The sequence below is a fragment of the Capricornis sumatraensis genome, chromosome 2 (assembly GCF_032405125.1).
Source record: "Capricornis sumatraensis isolate serow.1 chromosome 2, serow.2, whole genome shotgun sequence".
Taxonomy (NCBI): domain Eukaryota; kingdom Metazoa; phylum Chordata; class Mammalia; order Artiodactyla; family Bovidae; genus Capricornis; species Capricornis sumatraensis.
In genome coordinates this window covers 192,738,526-192,761,862 of record NC_091070.1, presented here as the reverse complement: position 1 = coordinate 192,761,862, position 23,337 = coordinate 192,738,526, and positions in this window count along the sequence as shown.

Sequence of the window (23,337 nt, the reverse complement as noted above, 5' to 3'; positions counted from 1 at the left end):
CCCTCCTGCAATGGATTCTCCACCCAGCAGCCAGTGTGACATCTAAAACCACTGCAGGTCACGGCACTCAAAACCCTCCTGTGGTTCCCGTCGCACAGTCCTTCCACAGCCTACAGGGTCCCCCATGTCCTGACATCTGCCACCGGTGGGCTCCGTCTCATCTCCTACCCCGGCTCCAGTGCTCTGGTTTCTGTCCTCAAACTCGCTGACAGTGGCCCTTCTTTGGGGGATCTGCTTCTGTTGTTCCCTCTGCCTGGCACACCTGACGGGCCAGGGTGATTCACCTTCTCAACAAGGCCTCCCCTCACCCTCTCATTAGGCCACTTTCTGACACGTGAGGGCTTTTTTTCTGCATTGGATTTAACCCCATCTGAACTTACCTTAGTCACTTATTTATTTACTTGTGCTTTTGTTTTTGCCTCTCCTAACAGAGTGCACGGAGAAGGCAATGGCAGCGCACTCCAGTACTCTTGCCTGGAAAATCCCATGGACAGGGGAGCCTGGTGGGCTGCCATCTCTGGGGTTGCATAGAGTCGGACACAACTGAAGCGACTTAGCAGCAGCAGCAACAGAATGCATGGGAGCTCCCATGCTTCATGAGAGCACCTGCAACCTTGTCTGTTTTCTCTCCTCCGGGTCCCCAGTGCCTGGCCCCCAGCAGGGCTTTGTATGTATGTGCAAGGTAAATAGGACCTCCAGGCTGGCCCACAAGGGCCCATGAAGCCCAGCCATGGGCTCCTTGCTCCCTGGGAAGAGCGCCTCCCGAGCAGAACTGACAGATGGTGTGGAGCCCAGAGCCGAGGCGCTGCTTTTATTAGTGAGTTGCTTTAGCTCGGAATAGGATTAACATAAATATCATCCCAGGCAAGTGGATAAGGCAAAGCTCTGTTAGTTACATCAGATTTTGTTTCCCTGCCACATCCAGAACAGTCCTTTTCCAGGGTAAGTACAATTCATGGCCAAAGGTGCTGCTCAGAGAAGTCAAGTGGGGTGGGCATGGGGGTCCACACAGAATCCTTCTCAGTCCCCTCCTCACTCAGTCCCCTGTCCACACTGACCTCCAGAGTGACCTCTCATGCCTAAAATCCAACCCTACTGCGCCTGGCAGAAACCTTTTACGGGCTCCCGCTGTGTCCGGATGAAGGACAGACGCCTTACAATGATGAAGATGAAGACGTGATGATGGGAGGTACCACATAATTCTCTCAAAATCCTCCCGGTGGCCCTACAAGGCAGATCACTCTAACCATCCTCATTTGTCAATTGAAAATCTGATGGCTCAGAGAGGTTCCATGACTTGCTCGAGGTTACTCTGCCAGTGAATGACAGAGACAGGCGCCAAGCCCAGGCCTATGGACCAATGGTTTGATGTACGTTCAAGGCCAGCCTCCTGCTCCAATGAGGCTGCCATGATCCTCCAGGTGCCCAGGTGTCAGCCTAACCTTTCTTAACAAGAAGCCCATTCAAAGGCAAGTATTTATCCCTGAAACTCCATGAAACTCTAGGTAAGAAGCACCCCTTGTTTTAGCATCCTCCTTCTCAGCTCCATCAAGGGTTTCATCTTTGCAGGAGGGAGTCATTTTCCACAAAGAAAGTTCATAATAACTATACTAATATGTATAATAACTATAAGGCTAAGAGTCATGGGGTGTTATATGTCAAGACTGTGCCAAGTATTTTATATGCGTTATCTCACTTTTTGAAATTCTATTAATATATCTGAAAAGGAACCCTCTACACATGATTAAAACAAAACAAGAGATTACAAAAAAGTATATGGTGAGCAGTAAGCCTTCCTCCCTCTTCTGCGTCCCTGCCTCCCACTTCCCCTCCCAGAGGCTACCCTGTACCACCCAGTTCCTTGGCTGTCCTGAGACCCTATGAATGACTATCTCATTTAATCCTCTCAACATCGTTGGAAGTAGATGTTATTATTCTTATATCCCATATCAGGAAACAAGTTCAGAGACAGGAAGTCACTTAACCTCACACAGCTTCAAGTGGCAGAGCTGGGATTTCTCCCCAGATGGACTGCCTCTAACCCTGTGCAACTTCAACCCCAGGCCTCTCTGCCTCCGCTAGGAAGAAAACCGGGCAGCTGAGCTGAGAACCGCCCACTGGGCAGTCCGCTGGGTGGCCTCTCTGACAGATTTTTCCTCACTTATCAGTCTTGCAGCAAAGAATTCAGATTTGGACCTCAGTAAAATGACAAGTTATGACCTGTCAGACCTTCGAGGTTATTGACCAGTGCTAGAGACCTCAAATACCTCTAGTCTTCAGTTCTTGCTGTTTCTTGCCTCCTGGTACCTTCGTGCCCTTGCTTTGCCCTCTGGCTTTGACAAGCTGACAGTATAAAGAAGGTCACATGAGACCCTGAAAGGACACAGCTGTGCACCTGGAACCCCAAACTTGTGCTCAGCTCTGCCCCTGGCCTGTAGGGCTCGGCAGGGGCGGGGATCACCTCATCTTTCTGCACCTCGGTGTCTTCACTTGTAAGTTGAATAAAAGTGAAGTCGCTCAGTCATATCCAACTCTTTGCCACCCCATGGACTGTAGCCCGCCAGCCTCCTCTATCCATGGGATTTTCAGGCAAGAATACTGGAGTGGTTTGCCATTTCCTTCTCCAGGGCATCTTCCCAACGCAGGGATTAAACCCGGGTCTCCTGCACTGCAGGCACTGAGCCACCAGGGAAGCCCAAGATGAATAATTACATCTAACTTAAAAGGTTTGAGGACCCTCAACTGAGGTGATAAAAGCCACATGGCAGTAGCAAGGCCTCATGCAAATGCTATTCCTTTTAATAACAATAAAAGTTGGAGGCAATCTGGTAGTCTCTAGATGAAAACAGCTGGCTACTCTCACAACTGCTGTCTGCTCAGTTCTTTCCATGCCTCCCACCAACCTGCATCTGTCAGATCTGCTACAATTTAAACAATCATTTTTGTCTCTTGTTTTATTAGTCCTTGCCGGGGCCCTGAGAGGCGGAATGCAGCAGGAACGACCACCCCCAGTCTTTGTTGTTGCTGTTCAGTCGCTAAGTTGTGTCTGACTCTTCGTGACCCCATGGACCACAGCATTCCAGGTTCCTCTGTCTTGCAGTATCCCAGAGTTTGCTCAAATTCATGTCCACTGAGTCGGTGATGCTATCTAAGTATCTCATCCTCTGTCACTCCCTTCTCCTTTTGCCTTCAATCTTTCTCAGCATCAGGGTGTTTTGCAAAGAATCAGCTCTTCACATCAGGCGGCTAAAGTATTGGAGTTTCAGTTTCAGCATGAGTCTTTCCAATGAATATTCAGGGTTGATTTCCTTTAGGATTGACTAGTTTGATCTCCTTGCTATCCAAGGGACTCTCAAGAGTCTTCTTCAGAACCACAGTTCAAAAGCATCAGTTCTTCAACTCTCAGCCTTCTTTATGCTCCAACTCTCACATCAGTACATGACTATTGGAAAAAAGCATAGCTTTGACTAGATGGACCTTTGCCGGCAAAATGATGTCTCTGCTTTTTAATATGCTGTCTGGGTTTGTCATAGCTTTCCTTTTCAAGAAGCAAGCATCTTTTAATTTCATGGCTGCAGTCACCATCCGCAGTGATTTTGAAGCCTAAGAAAAGAAAATATGTTATTGCTTTCACCTTTTCCCCTTTTATTTGCCATGAAGTGATTGGGACCAAATGCCATGGTCTTAGTTTTGGAAAACCAAGGTTCCAAGAGGGGCAGTGCCTTGCCTGAGGTCACAGAATTAGTGAGAGGTGGGTCCTCATACCTAGTTGTGTCAATGCTCTGCCCTCTCCCACAGGAGAGAGCCCGTGTTCCTTAGCTTGGCCCCTGAGCTCACTGGGATCAGGCCCCCGCTTCCTATGTTCATCTCTCAGCACACCCCATTATCTACCGAGTGTATCATCGTTCCTCAAATGGCAATGGCGGTTCTCAGCCCCTTGTCTTTCACCCGGTGCTCCCACCGCCAGACGACCTGGTGGGCTCCTGCCATCCTTCTTAATTCCTTCTACAGTCCCCGTGATCGGTGCCTGCCAGTCTGTTTGCACCGTTGTTGTCATGACTGCGCTGTGGACCACTTTGCACTGTGCCCCAGAGCCCCGTCTCTGGAGCCAAACTACCTGCGTTGAAATCCTGGCTCAGCCACCAACTAGCTGAGTGATGCTAGATGAGTTACTTAACATCTCTGTGCTGTATCTTCTCAACTGTCTCCTGAGGGTACCTTCTGGCACTGTTGTGAGGAGTAAATAATACATGAAGAACAAAAAGCACAGGGCTGACACAGAATTTGCACTCAATATTAGCTCTCATTGTTATCGTCTTTTATGGGTATTCAGTAATACCTCCTCTCTCCCAGCCCCTGTGCTGAGCACACCAAGCTGACTGAGACGCACTCTCTGGCTGCAGAATCCAGGGGAGGAAAGAGACATGTAGACACTCCATGACAAAGCACTCATTCTAACTGAGTTGCTGTTTGGCTTAAACCACCCTCTGCCCATGTTCAAGGGCTCCGAGGAGCAAACAGCATTCTGTAGCCACTCCCTCCCGGCCATGGGTGGCCTGGGTCCTGGGGCCCCACACCCTGTGGACTGTCTAATCCACAGGGAACGGTTTTGTCGGCTCCCTTTCTCTCCATGTTAACCCCAGAGACAGGAAAGAGCCAGCCGCAGTACAGTTTATCTCCCAGGGGCTGCTTCCTCAGCTGAGATTTACGACTGTGCTTGTCACTGTGACCCTGCAGGCTCAATTACAGATCTGCTTCTAGGCTAGACAGGGGGGCAGGGACCTGCCTAGATTTGCCGAACAGCCCCAGGGGAGAGCCACTGGCCCTGTCAAGTCTGGGACCTCAGAGAGCTTGGGGCTCACCCAGGTGCTCCGCTTGTCACCCGTGAAGAAACTGAGGCCAGAAATGAGGGTTTACTCCGAGCTGTGCTTGCGAAAATAGGCCCAGTGTGAAGTGGAATGTAGCCTCCTGAATACCATCAAGGGAGCTTATTTTACTGTACATGAGTGTATTACTTCATTTTACTCAAATAGCTTTCTTCTGTTTAATAACATGAGTTTAATTTCTATTGCTTCTTTTTACTTTTTTAAAAAATATTTATTTACTTATTTGACTGCATTAAGTCTTAGTTGCAGGGTTCGGGTTTCTCTCTTGTTGTGATATGCAAGCACCAGAGCATGAAGGCTTATTAGTTGGCAGCGCTCAGACTTAGTTGCAAGGCGGTATGTGGAATCTTAATTCCCTGACCAGGGATCAAACCTACATCCACTGTATTGGAAGGTAGATTCTTAAGCCCTGCACTACCAGGGAAATCCCTAGCTTTCTTTTTATATAATTAAAATATTTACTATGGAGCCATGCTTTGAAACCTAAACCTAAAGCAAAACATCTCTATGCTTCCATAAACAAAGGCATAGTCTGTCTATACGAACACATTAAGAATGTATTGGACGCAGCCTAAACACTGCTCAAGTTTAATGACCTGTGATTACAAAATGGAGTCCGATTTTTGTCCAAAGGATGATGATCCTGAGCCTCACTCTGCATACGTGGGAGTTTCTCTCTCTCAAAGGGCCCCCCAGGTGTTGCGAGGAATCCTCAAGAGTAGCCACAAGCCAGCCTGTCGATGGCAGCCACCATATTTGCCTGTTCTTCCTCTCCAGCTTCGGACTCCATCTTCATCAGTATCCTCAGCCAGTGACACCCTTGGAAGGAGTCGACTGCCGCCACTGTTCACGGTGCTGTCATGGGGACAGTGTCAGGGCTTAAAAGTGCCCCACACTGCCTTTGCTCTGCGTGTAATAAGCACTGGGGCCAGGCCCCTGGGTTCAGGTTCCTTGACACCCAGTCCTATCGAGTGCAAGGAGTGGGTCCCCTTGTGGACTGAAAGCTTGTCAACTAGGGGTCCTGGGTCAGGCCACCTCCCCTCTGAACCTGAGGCATCTCAACAGAGACAGAGGTGATAGCGTCCCCTTGGAAGGCTTGTTGGGAGGATTACATGAGGTCTATATACATGAAGGCTGGCACATATCAAGCATTCAGTAAATGGCAGTTACTGTTGTTATTGCTTCCCTGATAGCTCAGTTGGTAAAGAATCTACCTGCAATGGAGGAGAGCCTGGTTCAATTCCTGGGTCGGGAAGATCCGCTGGAGAAGGGATAGGCTACTCACTACAGTATTCCTGGGCTTTCCTTGAGGCTCAGCTGGTAAAGAATCTACCTGTAATGTGGGAGACCTGGGTGTGATCCCTGGGTTGGGAAGATCCCCTGGAGAAGGAAAAGGCTACTCACTCCAGTATTCTGACCTGGAGAATTCCATGGACTTTAGAGTCCATGGGGTCACAAAGAAGCCTTTGTAGGAGAGGAGCTCGGGGCAGAGAGGTGAGCTGCAAGGTCCCGTCTGGTCACCCTAGGCTCTGGTCAGGAAGCCAAAATCTGACTGATTTGGCTGAGCCCCTTCCCTCTCAGGAATTTGAGTGGCCACTCCTGGAGAATCTTCAATGACAACTATACATCCTTACTAGCTGCACCCCCCTCCCATGTCTCTGTTGAGATGCCTCAGGTTCAGAGGGGAGGTGGCCTGACCCAGGACTCCTAGTTGACAAGCTTTCAGTCCACAAGGGGGTCCACTCCTTGCACTCGATAGGACTAGGTGCAAAGAGTCAGACACGACTGAGCGACTTTCGCTTTCACCGTTATTATTGCACTAACAGTCCCTAAAAAAGAATTTGAGACCAAAGGGAGCACCTGCAGGCATGTTGGAAGGTGAGACAAGGAAAGGAAAGAAGTGGAGGATGTTATCAATTTTTTTTTAATTTTTTTGTTTTAATTTATTTATTTTTGGTTGTGTGGGTCTTCGTTGCCGTGAAGGCTTTTCTCCAGTTGTGGCGAGTGGAGGCTACTCTCTAGTTGCGGTAAGCAGGCTTCTCACGTGGTGGCTTCTCTTGGTGCGGAGCACGGGCTCTCGGGTTTCAGTAGCTGTGGCACGCCGGCTCCGTAGTTGCAACTCCTGGACTCTACAGTGCAGACGCAATAGCTGTGGCACGTGGGCTTAGTTGCCCTGCAGCATGTGGGATCTTCCCGGATCAGGGATTGAACCCCTGTCTCTTGCATTGGTAGGTGGATTCTTTACCACTGAGCCACCCAGGAAGGCCCTCAAATAAGTTTCTGATAACCAAGGATTCCACCAAGGAATTCTGGATGATGACATAGAATGTGCCTCAAAGTTGTCCCAGTCAAGGGGTGAGGGAGCTGGAGAGTGTATCAGCCCCTCACTGGCTGGGATCTGCCGTGCTGTGCTGTGTCCACATTGGTCTTGGTATGGCAGTTTGAAGCCCTAGAATGTCAGGGCATGAGGTGGCCAAGTGGATCCATGGTAGAGATGAGAAGCAGCCCTGGAGAAGAGAAGCTCTAGCCCAAGGACACTTAGTGAAGCAGAGAGAAGCCAGATCCAAAGCCCCGGGTGTCTAGATCTCCCACCACCTATGTGGGCATCTCCTCTGAGCTAGCAGGGAGTTGTGTGTGTGTGGGGGGTGTCCTGGGAGCCATATGGATGCAAGGTCAGCCCTCCCTCTAACTTTTAGTGCTCCTGGGGTCTCTCAGCCTCTCCCAGATACCTTTCCTCTTCCCATCTGATGTGCCTGGGGCTTATGAAAAACCTCAGCTTTAGAGAAAGGAGAAGAAAACTGTTATGGAACCCTGGAAATGCTGGTCGAGCAGACAGAAGCTTCTGTTTCTCCCTTCTCCACCTACATACTTCTGAGGGCCAAGTATAGACAGGGGACCCCAGGGACTTCCCTGGCGGGCCAGTGGTTAAGAATTCATCTTGCAATGCAGGGGAAGTGGGTTTGCTCTCTGGTCAGGTATCTAAGATACCACATGCTGCAAAGCAACTAAACCCTCACCACCACAACTACAGAGTCCTTGCCCAGCAACACAGATTCTCCATGCCACAAAGACCCAATGCAGCCAAATATTAAAAAAAACAAACAAACAAGGGACTCATTAGTGTTCCCTGAGATAAGCCCTTCCCTACGCAGAGCCAAGGGACCTGCGATGTGAGGAGGTCCTACGGAGGCTCTGGGAGGTGGGGTTACAGCTAGTGAGGATGTGTAGCAGTCACTGCAGTTTCTCCAGGAGCAGCCTTTCAAATGCCTGAGAGGGAAGGGACTCAGCCAAGTCACACAGTCAGATCCTGGCTTCCTGACCAGAGCCTAGGCTGACCAGACGGGACCTTGCAGCTCACCCTCTCTGCTCCACGCTCCTCTCCTGCAAGGCCTCTCGGGATTGTCCCTACTCTGCACCACTGCAAATCTGTGTCACTTGCCTGGGTTATCAGTGCTTTCCTCCTTCCCAGATAGAAGTCAAGGTCATTGGTTCTTACCCAGAATAATGTCTGCAACATCGGCACTGTGGACCATTTCATCCTTGAATTCCTCTCAATTTTTCCAACCTCACAGTCTTCTGGTTTCTCCTCTTAGGTCTCTCAGGCCTCTGTGGATTGTTTCGTTTGTTCAACGAGGATTTATGTTGCCACTTGTTTGTGTTAGTCATTGCGCTTGGGCCTGGTTACTCAATGGTGAGCAAGATGGTCAGGATGAGCAGGAACTGCCTTCCAGAACCCTCGGGGTCCTGTTCTGAGCCTCCTCCCACCTGCCACCTCTCTACTCCCTCCTGATAATCTCAGCTACAAACTGATGACTGTCAAACCCCCCTCTTCTGCCCAGACTTTTTCTTGAGTTCCAGATCCGCATAGATCCACATCTCTAACCCCTTGGAGGGCATTTGCATCTGATGGTCTACAAGCAACTCAAATTTGCAAGGTCCAAACCAAGCTCATGATCTTCTCCCAAAACTTATCTTCCCCTATAGCTTGTCTCAAGAGCAATGAACTCGGGAGACATTTTTCACTCCTCCCTCTAGCACTTACAACATCTGCCTTCTAAATCAGTGCAGCCCTTCTGTCTTCCCATGTCAGTGACCTATGCTTGCATCCATCTTCCTCATCCAGACTTGTCCCCTCCAAACAACTGCATGGACTCAGCTAGAGGGATCAAAAGTAAACCCAAACAGCCCAAAGGTTCATCAACAGATAAACAATTTGTAGTACGTACAGTTGGCCCTCTATATCCACAGGTTCTACATCTACGGATTCAACCAACTGTGGATCCAGAAGATTCAGGAAAATATTGCAGAAAGTTCCAAAACACAAAACTTGAATTTGGCAAGGGCTGGCAACAATTTACACGGTACTCACATTGTATTAACAACTATGTACTTTGTATTAGATATTGTAAATAATCTAGAAATGATTTAAAGTATACTGGAAAATGTGCCATTTTATACCATGTAAGGGACTTGAGCATCTGTGCATTTTGATACCCACAGGGGTCCTGGAACAGTCCCCACAGATACCAAAGGACAACTGTACATACGGTGAGATTTATTCATCCATATAAAGGAATGAGGGCTTCCCTGTTGGCTCAGGCAGTAAAAAAAAAAAATCTGCCAGCAATGCGAGAGCCCTGGGTTTGATCCCTGGGTTGGGAAGATCCCCTGGAAAAGGAAATGGCTACCCACTCCAGCATTCTTGCCTGGAGAATCCACCTGGACAGAGGAGCCCAGCAGGCTACTGTCCATGGGGTCACAAAGAATTGCACATGCCTGAGTGACTTAGCACAGCACAGCATGTAAAGGAATGAGGTGCTGATAGATGGCAACGCAGATGAACCTCAGAACTACTAAGTAAGGGGAAAGAAACCAGACGTAGAAGGTTTCATATCGTATGGTTCTATAGATGAAATGTCCAGAATAGAAAAGTCCATAAAGACAGAAAGCAGAGTGATTGTTGCCAGAGGCTGAGAGGAGGAAGAATGGGAAGAAACTGCTTAACAGGTAAGGGATTTTACTTTGGAGTCATGAAAATGTCTTGGAATTGGTTGTTGGCTGAACAACATTGTGAATGTACTTAATGCCACAGAACTGTTTGCTTTAAAATGGTTAATTTTATGTTATGTGAATTTCATCTCAGTAAATTATTTTTTTAAATACCTTCTTACACTCATTAGGATGGCTAATATCAAAAAAGCAAAATAACAAGTATTGGCAAGAAAATAAACTGGAACCTTGTGCATTGTCAGTGGGGGTGTAAGACAGCACAGCTGCTGTGGGAAACAGTATGGTGGTCTCTCAAAAAATTAAAACTTGCATCACCTTATAACCCAGCAAGTTTACATCTGGGCATACAGCCAAAAGAATCAGAAGCAGGGTCTCCAAGAGAGATTTGCACACCCACGTTCAAAGCAGCATGATTCACAATAGCCAAAAGGTAGGAGCAACCCACATGTTCATAGAAGGGTGAATAAATAAACAAAGTGTGGCAGATACTGAATAATAGAATATTATTCGACCTTAAAGAAAGATGGAAATTCTACATATGCTACATGGGGGAGCCTTGAAGAGATTGATTGAAATAAGCAAACACTGTATGATTCCATGTATATGAGGTACTTAGAGTGGTCAAAACCATACAGACAAGAAGCAGAATGGTAGTTGCCAGGAGCTGGTGGGGAGGGGAGAATGGGGAGGTCTTGTTGAATGGGTAGAGTTTCAGATTTAAAAGATGAAAGGAGAGAGGGCAATGGATGGTGGTGCTGGCTACACAACAGTGTGAATGTGTTCATTTATTTATTTTTTAATCTGAGGATAGTTGCTTTACAACGTTGTGTTAGTTTCTGCTATACAACAATGTGAATCAGCTATGTGTGTGTATATCCCCTCCATCTTGAACCTCCTTCCTACCCTAACCCTCCATTCCAGGCCTCTAGGTCATCAGCAAGCACAGAGCTGAGCTCCCTGTGGATATTTTTAAAAATGCTTTATTTTTATAGGCTTTGAAATTATTTATTTGGCTGCACAAGGTCTTAGTTGTGGTACGAAAACTCTTAGTTGTGGCATGTGGGATCTAGTTCCCTGACCAAGAATCGAACCCCAGGACCCTGCCCTGGGAGCACGGAGTCTCAGCCACTGGACCACCACAGAAAGTCCTCAACGATGTGAATGTATTTAATACCACTGAACTGCACACTTAAAAATGACTAAGATGGTTAGTTTTATGTTATGTGTATTTTACCACAATAAAAAAATTTTTTTAAGTAAATCTGACCTTGTCAGTATCTTTTGAATTCCCTGAAAAGGCCCCATTGTTCTCACGATTAAGTTCCAGCTCCACAGTCTGGTACCCAAGGCCGTCTATAATCTGGCTCCCCACCCACTTCCCAGGCCTCGTGTCCTGCTCCTCCCCACATACATTCTTTATTCCACACACTAGTTACAGTTTGTCACACCAGCCAGCCATTCTCTCTAATGCTCTGGGCCCCCTGCATACACTATTCCTTCTGCCTGGACACTTTCTCCCACTTCTCTAGGCTCACACTTCATCCTTTAAACCATGCTGAGGAGTCTTTTCTCTAAGAAGCCTTTTTCCCCCTCCCGCATCCCTGTCCCAGGGCTTCTGGGCCCCTCCATCATATGACACTCATGTCACAGTTTCATCCATTTATGTGTCTGTCTTCCCCTGCCTCCCGGACTTTGCGCTGCAGGCAGATCTTTACGAGGTTCTATGCAGCTCTGTGTATGAGTCGGCAGAGAAGAAAGGAGGAACATTAGCGTGGAGATGACTGAGGCGGTAAGCTCTCAGCCTAGGTGTGTGAGTCAGACAAGAACACGAGAAGTAGGGATGAAGGGCAGTGACACTGAGCCCTGGAAGCTTCTTGGAGGCATGGGCATTTGAGAAGGCAGAATTTCTACAGAGATGGAGGCCTCCAAGGAGCATGGATAAAAGCATGGAGATGGGAACCTGCTTGGCATGGACAAGGAGCGGAGAACAGCCAGTCATATTAAGGCAGTGATTCCTCATAAAACTTTCAGAGCCGCAGAGCCTTACAAATGAAGTTTTGTGAGGACCCAACACACAAGACATACAAGTAGATATGGTCTGGTTGAAGTAGACTTGAGTGGTCTCAAAGCCCAATTCTGTCCAAACCACAGCACATCATCTTCTTGGCCACCACACACATCACCCCCATTGCCACACACACCATGTTACCTCAGCCATTACACAGACCACCCTCACTAGCACACACACCATTACCTCAGCCACCACACACACCATTACCTCAACCACCACACATACCATCCCCACCACCATACACACCATTACTTCAACCACCACATACATCATCCAACCAACACATGCACCATTATCTCAACCACCACACACACCATCCCCACCACCACACACACCATTACCTCAACCACCACACACACCATCCCCACCACCACACACACCATTACCTCAACCACCACACATACCATCCCCACCACCATACACACCATTACTTCAACCACCACATACATCATCCAACCAACACATGCACCATTACCTCAACCACCACATACATCATCCAACCAACACATACACCATTATCTCAACCACCACACACACCATCCTCACCACCATACACATCACCCCCACCACCACACACACCATCCCCACCACCACACACACCATTACTTCAACCACCACACATACCATTACTTCAACCACCACATACATCATCCAACCACCACACACATCGTTTTCACCACCACACACATCACCCCCACCACACACCATCATCACAACTATCACATACACAAATACCACCATACACACAGCATTCACACACACACACACACATCCCATTACACACATAGCATCTTTCTCTACAGAACATAGTTAGAAAACCAGCAGCACAGTGGGGTAGAGCAATGGATACAAGCATCACTCTGAGAACGATGACAGCTGGTCATCAGGGCCCTGTGGGCAAGGTTGTGGGGCTCCAACTTCATCCTGAGGACAGTGGGGAGCATTGGAGGGGCCTGGGCAGGAAGATCCCCAGGTAAAATAGAGGGGCCTCCAGTCAGGGCCCAGACAGACCCTGAAGGACAGAAAGGGGACCAACGCCATCCCTCCTGTGCAGGGTAGGTAAGGAGTGTCCCCAGACCAGCATGGCAAGAATTCTCAGGACATAGAAACCAACATTCTTACTCATTTTTGAGCCATGCCCAGACTCCGTGGTCTGTCCAGGTTCTAGATGAACTCAGGGCAATGGCTGGAGGCAGGGAGGCCAGGAGAGGTCACCAATGACAGCGTGGTGGCAGTGGGGATGAGAGACACAGGAACACACTGGAGAGACGGGGACACGCGCAATTGACTGGCTGGATGTGGGAGGTGAGGGAGGGGAAGGGATCAAAGAGGAGACCAGGTATCTGTCAGAGTGGCTCACTGAGAGAGTAGCACAGGAGGGGAGGAGGCTCAGGGAACATGATGACTCCCCTGGAGGCTTGTGTGGCAGTCGTCCTGTGGGGCGGCGTGGAGCTGTCATCTAGAGCAGAGGACGAGGACTGAACCTAGGAGAGAGGCCTGGATGGAGACCCAGACTGGGAGTCACCAAATACCACAGAGATGGTAACAAAACTCCCAGGACAGACAAGACTGCCCAAGAGCCTGCTGGGTGAGGGCACAGAAGCCTCCTTAGATCCTTCACACTAAGCTAGTGGAGGTTGTCTCCACTGCGCTGGGTGTTGCCCCTTTGACACACTCACCCATCTAGGGGACTGACAAGTCCAATTTGCCCAAGGCTTCCCTGATTTTAGTACTGAAAGTCTCATGTCCTGGGGAGCCCCTCGGTCCTGGCAAGCCAAGGCAAGCTGGGACAACTGATCACCTCTCACACATACCAGTTTTAAGGATTTGGTCAGTGTCTGTCTTTCTCAGCAACGGTAATAGGACTTAAGATTAAAAGCAAGGTGAAGGGTGCCAGGAGGATTCAGGGCCATGTCTGGGATGTTGGAGAAAACCTTCCATGAGGCATTTAAATCCTTTTTTCTACTGGGAAATTGGCACAACCAGGATGCAGTGGCTCAGGCTGGCTCCTTGGTGGTTTGACCTGCCAGATCCCTCAGACCATGTTTCCCTGTCACATTCCATCCTCCCCAGGGAGGTCATCAGCTTCCCTGGGATGCCGCATAGCCCACCTTGCGGCCCCACAAGGTGGCGCTGTGCCCAACGCCAACCCAGACCTCTGCCAGGTGGATGGGCAGAGTGGCCTCCAAAGCATCTGTCCAACCCTCTGGGCTGGCTCCCCTACCCGCCTCAGGCCTCAGGTCCTTAGGAACTGTCTGGTGGAGGAAGACACCCACAGTGCACACAAGGGCTGTCTCTCACCAGGCATGTACACACTCTCCTGCCCACACAGGCCCCCCAAAACCCCAAACCCAACATTTCTGGGGGAACAGGCTCAGTAGAACCAGGAGGGACCTCAGGGATCACCACTCCCAGTCCCTTCCAGAGTACACACACATGCACACACATGCATAGGAGCACCCCTTTACGTGAGCACATGCACGTAGCCACCTTCTGCAGTCAAACACCCCTCCCTTTGCTTTCCTCTCAACCTCCCTTTCTCCATGACCCCCTCACAGCCCTTTGGTGGGGATCAAAGGAGACACTGGAAGAGACGGGCTTTCACAGAGCCAAGCAGGCCGGGCACACGTGAGAGTGCAGTGGGCGTAATGTTAGACGCACATGTATGTTTCCAAACGCACCCACACATGCAGCCACACACAGCCCCTCACACCTGTGCCCCCAACCGCACTCACTGGAGCTCCTGTGCAGCTGCGCATGTGAAAGCCAGTGCAGGGACGCACGCACACCAAGGCACCTGCTATTCAGAACTGCAGGCCTGGTCTGGACACCCCACACCCAGCGGGCCCCTTCCTTCCAGGTTCCCTTCACTTTGAGATGGAGCCAGCAAAGAGGACGGGTGTCCAGGCAGGGTTTCCCCAAACCTTCAGACTAGCCCCTAACCAGCCTCGATCTCAGCTCTGGATGGACAGGTGCTCTTGTGACCTGGCCCCACAGCTAGCCCTAGTTCCAGCTCCTCTCCACTGGCTGCGTGGCCTCAAGCCAGGCCTTCCCCTCTCTGGTCCCCACTCTGCTCCTTGAGGCTGGATTGTCCTCTGTCAGACCTCAAAGAGGCTTGGGGGTCCCAGTGAGAAACTTGGGCAGTGAGGGACACGCTGGTCTCGAGGGTCCCACCCACATAAATTGGGACTCCCTTTCCGCCTCTGACTCTGGGTGACCGTGGGCATCCTGAGGAACCTTTCCAGGAGTGACGCAGTTAGTAAGGAGTCTGGCACAGGGCCTGCTGCACCACAGGCAGACCAGAAGTCTTTACTTCCTTCATGACAGGGAACCAACATTTTGTGTTGGGGATTGTATGGGCAGGGTCAGTTGTAAAGAAAGCGTTTCCACAACCCTGACAGAGCTGGAGGTGCCTCAGGACAGGGAGCTGCAGCAGAGGGGAAGGGAGTGCGAGGCTCAGAGTCCCCCTGACTCCTTCCCAGCCGCCTTCCCTCGGCCTGGCACCAGCCCTGCCAGGCATAAGTGAACCCAGGGAGGACTGGGTGCCCAAGAGCACGGGCCTGTGGCCTGGATATCCATGCTGTGTGCATACGTGTGTGTGCATACATGTGTGTGTACGTGTGTGTGTGCAGGAGGACATCGCTCCACGTGCCTGAGAAAGTAAAAGTGTTAGTCACTCAGTTGTGTCAGACTCTTTGTGACCCCCTGGACTGTAGCCCACCACGCCCCTCTATTCATGGAATTCTTCAAGCAAGAATACTGGAGAGGTAGCCATTCCCTTCTCCAGGGGATCTTCCCAACCCAGGAATCAAACCTGGGTCTCCTGCATTACAGGCAGATTCTTTACTATCTGAGCCACCAGGGAACATGGGCAGACTCTCCCAGATGAGCCTGTGGCTTAGGTTTGAAGTCCAGAGACACTTCTGGGCTTTGTGATTTTGCTCCGGTTACTTCACCTCTCTGTGCCTCTGGCTCCTCACGTATAAAACAGACTATAAGAATAATAAAATTTCAAAGCTAGCACAGGCAATGGATTAAAGAGAGGATACATGTAGAAAGCAGTTAGCCAAGCACCTGGTAGCACACAGTTGATATTCAAAACACTGTTGGCTGCTGTTTCATATGCAACCAGCACTGTGGGCTCATTCATTTATTCATTTTTATTCATTCACTGACTATATCTCTTTGCCAGCCCAGGCTTGTGCTAGAGGACAAGGACACAGAGATGAACTGGATAGGGTCCTTGACCTCCAGAAGCTTCCAAAATGATGGAGGAGACAGATCTGAACGCTGACAACGACAGCAAGGCAGATGTTGACAGAGGCAGCTGGGAGACAGAGGAAGGGAGAAAAGGGCCCCTGGGATGGAGGAGAGCCTCCTTCTTGGCCCCACACACCCTGTACACCAGCCCTCTTGGAATACTCCCTGTTTGCGACCATCCTCCTGGTTTCCTACCTCCAGGCCTTTGCCCACGCTGCTCCCTCTGCCCAGAAAGCCCTCCTCCCATTCTGCCTGGTGACTGTGGTTCATCTTTGAAGGACCTAGCCCCAGTGGCACCTCTTCTGTTCCACCCAGACCAAAGGGCTCCTGGCTTTACTCACCATACTCATCAGGATCGAGCCACCTGGTTGGTGTGGGGTCAGCACGCACAGCCTCCTGCAGTTGCTTGTTTCTAACCTTAGCCCCATCAGTAACTCTCAGGGTGATCTTGAGCACATCACTTTACTTCTCAGGCCTCAGGTTCCCCCTCTGCAAAGTGGGCAACACCTCCTTCTCAGGACAGGTGTGAGGATCAAAGAACAGAATGTTTGGGGAAAGCAGTTTGCAAACTGTAAAATGCTGGGCACTCATCCAGAGGAGTTTTTATATTCAAACAGCTTCCTTCCCTCTCCTGGGTGCGAGCCAAAAGGTGTGTACACCCCACAGGCTTGGGCTGTGAATACCTGGAGCTCAGGTGTGGGGCAGTTTCTGTTTGGGGTTTGTTTGTGTTTGAATTCAAAGACAGGGAAACTCCCTCGTCCAGGTGATGCGGGTGGGACCTTGTCAACAGAGTGGCCAGGGGAATCCCAGGGGTTGGGGTCCCTGATGGCTACCCATGGTGATCAGGTAGAAACTCACCCCCCAGGAAGGAGGAAGGGCCATGAGACTGTACTGCAGGGACAGGGTGTCCCTTGGAGTCAGGCAACTTGGGTGTGATTCCTGCTCTCCTGGGTGACTGTAGGCCAATTGTCTTCTGTCCGGGCGTCAGCTATAAAGCCAGTGCACAGGATTTATGATTTGGGGAGCCTGACGTGGCCATCCCAGATCCCCCAGGACTTGGCCCTGCTGTGTGGGAAGTATGACAGCCAGGCTTTGTCCCCACCTGCGCTTCTGGCCTGTCACCTCCACCTCCACTCCCACCTGGTGGACTTGGGGATCCCCAGTCTTTAATCTCTAGCCATGTCCTGCCTGAAGAGCCCTTCCTCCCCTCCCTCTCTCCCCCTTCCCCTGTTCAGTGCCTCCGCATTCCCCAGGTCCCCACCCAGGCGCCACCGCGCCCAGGGGACCCTCCCCGCTTCCAGGCAGTGCTGAGGCTCCTCTGCTGGTCCTAGTGCTCACCCGCCTTGTGCCACTGTTGGTTTAGGAGCAGGCTACCCACGCCATTCATATCGCCTTGCTTCCCCAGCACCTATAAGTTCAGGATCAGGTACTCAGAGGCATGAATGAATATCCCTGAAGGGGATATTCTTGGCACAAACATCAGGAAGACCATCTGGGAGATTCCACGTGGTTTTGATTTTGTGGAAAGAGCCCTAGAAAAAGCTGAATTCAAGTTCCCTCTCAACCGCTTACTAGCAGGTGGTCTTTGGTAAACTCCTCAGCCTGGCTGAGCCTCAGCTTCCTTATATGCAAAGTGGGGTGGTGGTGCAGATTAGAGTGGGTGGGGCACCTGCATGCCTGGGGACTCAGTGAGCGGGAGCAGTTACTGTTATATCTCCATTTCTGCAGCAAGACCAAAAGAGATGGTGTCCAGGCTCTTTGCAGCGTAGCCCCCAGAGCTGGCCAGGCATGCTCAGTGTAGCCCAGGTGAAGCCAGGGTGCTGAGATGGCTGGAGCAGCCTTCCTAGAGCCTGGGTGGGCTTGGAGGAAGCCAGCAGAGGGCAGTGAGCCCACTGATTTTCTGGGAAGGAGCCAGTCTAGAGCCTCGCTGACTTCAGAGGGGAATGTGGAGTAGCCCTGGGAGGCCCTAGGCTCAGTTTCTAGGGCAGCTGGGCCTGGCTTCGGGCACCATGTGTTCCAGGCCTTCAGGGACGAAATAGCAGGCCAGGGTGGCCACGGGTTTCTGGAAGGCTCCACGAGGAGCAGCCTCTGACCAGCTACCCATGATGGGGCAGCAGTTTGTCAGGGCCTTTCTGGGACCTCAGGAATCCCAAATCATTTTGCAGCTTCAGGCTGGGGCTGGTCAATACTTACCACAGTCATGCTCCACACTGGGCACTGTGCCCCCGAAGTGCTAGCACTGCCAGACTCTGAAATCAGACCCCTGATTAGAAGCCTGCTCTACCACTAACTAGTGATTCGACTGTAGGTGGGACACCACCTTCTCTGCCCAAGCTCGTCTCCTGTGAGGCCTAAACAAGCGTGTGTAGAACAATTCATGCTATCAGCATCAGCCTTTTTTTTTAATGGGAGCTATAAGCTGTGACCTCAAGCAAGTTACTCAACTTCTCAGCACTTCAATTTCCTCGTCTGTGAAATGGGCCTCATAACAGTACTCTTGTCCCACAGCATTATTACGAGGATTAAAGGAACTAGCTTATGGGAAGTGCTCAGATTCTTAGAACACCGGGCACAAAGTGTTTAATATCAATATCTGAAATGTATTTTGGGGACCTCCCTGGTGGTCCAACAGATAAGAATCTGCCTTGCAATGCAGGGGACGTGGGTTCGATCCCTGATCTGGGAAGATCCCACATGCTTTGGAATAACTAAGCCTGTGTGCTGCAGCTACTGAGCCTGGTGAGCTCCGGAGCCCGTGTACCACAAGGAGAGAGAATCTGTACGAAAGATCCTGCACGATGCAGTGAAGATTCCATGTGCTGCAACTAAGACCCGACGCAGCCAAACAAATATTTTTTTTTTAAAGTTCCTTTTTGTCGGTTAAAAAACAAAACAACCCCACACACAGAAAAAAATATTTAAAAATAATAAAATATTTTCTGTTACAGCTACAAATGTGAGCTATGGTTGTTACCTGATTTTCTTACTGACTCTCCTCATCTGCTCTCCTGTTAAGTCTGGGATCTGCAGACAGATCTAGTTAGTGCCTGGGTTTGAATTCTGCCTCCACTGTTTCTTTGAATAAAGAATAACCATAGTTACTGTTTAGAGATTTAAAGAAGGAAGTAAATACAAAAAAAATCTAGAAAAATGCTTGGCCTAAACTTCAAAAAAATGCTTCTACTATTATTCCCAATTTACAGATAAAGAAATTGAGATTTGGAGAGGTTAGGACAGAGCCAAGCTGAGAAACCTACTCCTAAGTCCAACTTCTGATACCATCTCTGCCTCACTTCTCTCTGGATCCCAGTGCCTTGGCCCAGTTCCGGGCTTGTGGTGGGTGCTGGAGTAGTGTCTCTTAAGGAGACCCAGAGAACCAAAGGGTCGACAGACCAAGGTTACTTGGCCAGGTAGTGGCAGAAACAGACATGAACTTAGCTCATGAGCTCACTGTGCCCAGCTGGTTTACTCCGAACAGTGTGTGTGGTACCAACATTTCAAGAGCCTTTCTACATGGTGGGCTGTGTCCCAGGAGAAGGCATCAACAGCTAAGAGTGACCACATGGCCCTCTTGGTCCAGTGGGCTTCACCCTGAAGCCAAGGACACAAGGACTGCTTCCATCACTGTCCTGAGAGAAGCAGCTGCCAGCAGCACCTCCTGAATGACCCGGGAGGAGGCCCCATGTGGGTGCACTCCCTTGTTCTTTCAGTCCTCACAGTGACCTCATAAGTAAGGTCTTTCTTGCTCCATTCTGCACATAAAGAAACTGAGGTTCAGAGAAGTTAAACAACCTGCCCAGGGTTGCATGGAGTCAGAGAAAGGACTGGAAATGGACTCAGGTCTGCCTGACCTACAGGCCAGAAGAGGTGTTTCGAGGATCAGCACAGCCATTTGCAAGGGCTCCCTCATCGATAACATTGGCCCTGCAGGCCCAGGCTGTCTGGAGGAGCCAAAGCTCTGGGCTGGGGGAAGGCACAGTTCAAGGCCACATGCCAATAGGGAGGGACCTGGGGTCTAAGCCGGCTTTCTCCGCAGACCCTTGCCCTCTGAAAAGGGGAAATAGTCGGTGAGCAGGAAAGCTGTGCCATGTTTCCCATGCCGACGCTTCCAGGGCTGGGGCGCCCTGGCTAATGGGTATCATTTCAGCCCTTTCATTTCTGGAGACACTGCGCTGTCATAAAGACTGTCATTTCCTGTGGCTCACGCAGGATAATCAATGTGCTGGCTGCCCGGAGGGCTGGGAATGGCAGTATCTGGGCACGTTTGTGAAGACAAAACCATCCTCTCTTTCTCTGCCAGTCCAGTCCTTTCCCAGGTGGGCACAGCCCTCATGTTTGAGACCGTTCGCCTGAGGTCTCAAAAGGCTCCAGCTCGCTACATTGTCCCCCAGCTCAGTGATGCACTGTCTCTCTTAGCCTAGTTTCAACATAACATCACCACGTGACCTTGAGCACAGCACTTTCCCTCCCCAAACCTCAGTTTCTTCATCCATAAAATGGAGACAACTATGTCTACCTCACAAGTTGGCTTAAGTGAGATGACATGTCTTAAATCCCTGCCATGTAGGGTGCTTAAGAATAGTAGCGATGACAGTGACAGTACTGGGGGTGATAGTGATGCTAGTCACATTTTGGAAATAGGGAAACTGAGGCCAGAGAAGGAAACGGGCTCCCCCAAGGTCACATTCATAAGTCAATGGTATTAAGTGAGAGTTTTGTTGACTTGGGCTTTGTCATGCATTATCTCACTTAATCCCCCCAGGGGGCTGATGCAGTTGCCATCACTTTGCAGGTGACAATATTGAGCTAAAAGAGATGGGGTGACCTGCCTAAGGTCACACAGCTAGCAAGTAGTGGGGCTGAAGTTCAATTGGGGATAGTCTGTCTGCAGAGCCGCGGCTCTGGCCTCCGTGCTGGAGCGCTTGAAGACTGGCAACTGAGGGTGGAGATCGAGACTCCCGGATTTGTGCACACACACCATCCCATCTTGAGCCCAGCCACAGGCTGGGCTATCATCTCCCCCACTCTGATGAGCTGATAAGGACAAGGTGAGCTTCAGTCCAGATGCCACCCCAAAATCTAGCCCATAGTGCTTGGAGGGCAGAACCCCAAAGGTGTCCTCAAAGAGGGCATGCTGTGTGTCCAGTCTTGCCCATTCAGGGAAATTGAGACCTGGGAAGTTTGTGAGGTGTTCACAACTCAGGCTGGTGAAGGAAGCCTGGCTCAATGGCTTGAGGAGTCTGAGAGTAAGAAGGTCAGTGGGAGAGAAAGAGTCTGGGGCCTCTTGTTCAAACACCCCAGAGTCTCCTGCTGGCACATGACCCTGACTGACCCCTAATTCATCATGGTGCCACACCCTCATGGCAAGCCAGGACCTGTGGTCCCATTCTGCAGGTGGGGATATCAAGGTTCATAGAATCAAAGTACCTTGCTCAGGCTCACTCAATTAGAAAGAATAGCGTGGACTTGAACCCAGTTCTCCCAATGTTCAGACTGCTCTTTTTCCCTTGCTTAATTCATGTCTTACTTTATCAACTCTTTTCTCTCTAGTTTTTTTCTCTGCAAGTTACCAACTCATCTGGCCTCCCTCTTCCAGATTTGGCTACACTCAACTGTAAGCATCTGGAAGTTAGGAATCTCCTCTGATCTGCTCTTCCCTGTATGCCTGGTGCCTAAGACAGTAATAGTCACAAGGCTGGAAATCAGTGGATGTCTGTTGGATTGTTGAAGGGGTTGTAATGGGACTACAATTTTTTATATTGATGCCAGTGGTCAGCACAGTCAATTTCTGGTGTCATGAAAGGACTCACTTGAGTGATTCATTATGCAAATATAAAGGTGAACAAGGGAAAGTGATGTATTATAAATGTATTTTTTGTTCATTATTCGGTAACAAGATTGCTCCACTTCTTGATATATAGTGCTCTGGGGAGGACAAGAAAATTCTCATAAGGATGCCAGAGATATTCTCACAGGAAAGCACTGGGAATCCAACCCCTGCTCACTGTGGTGTAAACCTGGAAAAACGTGGGTGGACTGGAGTAGCTCTCAGTAGACTGGAGTATCTCTGAGTGAAGTCCAATAACAGGGGAAGGTCAGAGGGTGCCAAAGAAAACTCATCTGGAGGAAAAGGATGGGCTGGTGAGCTAAGCTTGACATTAAGGGTGAGGGCAGAGACACACGGGATTTCAATCAGCGTTTCAGGCCAGGATCACTATGTATGCGTGCCTGCTAAGTCGCCTCAGTCATGTCTGACTCTATGGGACGCTAAGGACTGTAGCCCATCAGGCTCCTCTGTCCATGGAATTCTCCAGGCACAAATACTGGAGTGGGTTGCCATGCCCTCCTCCAGGGGATCTTCCCGACCCAGGGATTGAGCCCCACCCCCCAATCTGTTACAACCCCTGCATTGGCAGGCAGTCTCTTTACTACTAGCGCCGCCTGGTAAGCCCAAAAGATCACTAAATATTTAGGGAAAGACACCAGCATGAAAGAGCCACCAGTCCTCAGTCTCCAGCCTCATTACTGAGTCCAATGTGGGTGTCCACAGGCAGGGCTCTGTCCACCTGGCAGGACTGGCGTCTGTCAGGATGCACACAGCCCGTCTTCAACAATCCTCTCTGTTCCTGGAGTTTGGAGGCAGGACTGGCCTGCTTTAGACAAAGTCCTCGGGGTTCCTGGGTCAGTTCAGGAGAGTGGAGGCCCCTAGATGGATACTGAACTTCCCACTAATGAGCGCTTAGGACGAGCAATTAGTTGGAAAATTAGGAGGTGACTTATTTGTATCCTGAGATGGTGAAGTTCTCATACAAGTTACAAGTCAGTTTTATCAACTCTGTCACCAGTGATCACAACCGTATACACTGACAAACAACACACACAGGAGGGTTCTTTTCTATAGCAGAAAATCTTTAAAATTAATGACAATGAAAACAATTGCACACCTGTGCATGGCATGCTATAGTTTACATAGCTCTTATCCATTTATGCTCTTCTCTGAGCCTCATGCCAAACCTGTACCAAGATAAGTAGGATAGAGTCAAGGGCCCCAGGAAACTGAGGCTCAGAGAGAAGGTAGTGACTTACCCATGGTCACTAACAAGTCAATAA